The sequence below is a fragment of the Pan paniscus genome, chromosome X (genome assembly GCF_029289425.2).
Source record: "Pan paniscus chromosome X, NHGRI_mPanPan1-v2.0_pri, whole genome shotgun sequence".
Classification (NCBI taxonomy): Eukaryota; Metazoa; Chordata; class Mammalia; order Primates; family Hominidae; genus Pan; species Pan paniscus.
The window spans coordinates 93,612,216-93,613,578 of record NC_073272.2 but is presented as its reverse complement, the minus strand read 5'-3'; the positions used below and the strand labels follow the sequence as shown (position 1 = coordinate 93,613,578).

The 1,363-nt window shown below is 32.6% G+C and overlaps 1 non-coding gene across 1 annotated transcript; it reads left to right on the top strand.

The window, feature by feature from the left end:
• Nucleotides 1-648: 648 nt before the first annotated feature.
• On the top strand, nt 649-756 carry LOC112438537 (U6 spliceosomal RNA). The gene has a single exon (XR_003026952.1). It is a non-coding gene; the product is annotated as a U6 spliceosomal RNA (small nuclear RNA).
• Nucleotides 757-1,363: the final 607 nt, after the last annotated feature.

Sequence of the window (1,363 nt, the reverse complement as noted above, 5' to 3'; positions counted from 1 at the left end):
GTGATTTTTGGTAGGTTAGGTCTATCAAATACATTTTTGACTTATGATATTTTCAATTTACAATTGATTTATTTGGATGTAACCTCATCATAAGTTAAGGAGCATCTGTATATACTATACACACACACAAACACACACATTGATAAAATGCTTAGCTCATGTAAATTTGCTAAATAAACATTTTCTTTTTTTTATTATTATTATTTTTGTTCCATCAAATTTTTCTCTTTTATCAATTAGCTCTGCATCATTGCTTGTCCTTTGCTGAATTTTACCACAGTCCATGTTGGTTCATAGTGGACAAGCCACTTTCTTATGTTAAGGCTGATATACAATCAGCAGAGAACTCTATCTTTATGCACAATTGCTCAAATGTTAGACCTTCATGAAATTTTTACAACCCTCTGACCACGTGTGTCCCTGTTAGATAGTGCACAGATACATGTGTTGCTGGAACTTAAGGTGAAGTGGCTCCCCTCCAATTAACACTCTGAAAAAAAAAAAAAAAGGCTGCAGCTCTCCAGAAAAACCATTTCTCTGTGCCTGCTCCAGATTTAATGGAAAAAAGGAGTTTTATAGTATGTGCTGTCTTTGGCTGCATGCCACTCAAAAGCATTCATCCATTATTAAATTAAAAATTACTTCATGATGCTCACTTCAGCAGCATATATACTATAATTGGAATAATTTAGAGAAGATTACCATGGCCTCTGCACAAAGATGACACATTAATTCATGGTTATATTCTATAAATTAGAAGCAGGTACTTTCATATATTGTACTGAAAGTGAAAATGGTAAAACTCCATAAAGTTTAATCTAGCAATAGCTTCCAAAATTGCAAATGTGTTTACCCCTTGATTCAGCAATCTCAAGTTCAGAATTCCGTCCATCAGATACACCTACACACATATGAATAATGTATTTCCAAGGTTTTCACCAAGTGTTGTTTTTAATTGTAAAGTATTAGGAAAATTTAAAAATCTATCAACAGAAGAGTGGTTAAATCAACTGATTTATATTCATATAATGGAATAGAATACAGACTGAAAAAAAAAAGAGAATGCTCTCTATGTATTGCATAGAAAGATATCCAAAATATGCAATACAATATATACTGTTTAAGGGTATAGAACAGTGGTATATCTTAACTTTTGAATAAGAAATGTGGCGTGAGAATGTATAGTCATATTCTTGTATTTGCATATAAATAAGCTGTTATGTACTGAATGTTTGTGCCTTGCAAAAAATCATATGTTGAGATCTAATCCTAGATGGTAACTGCAAATGGGGCCTTTGGGAGGTAATTAGATCATGATGGTAGAGTCCTCATAAATGGGATTAGTGCCTTTATACAAGACCAG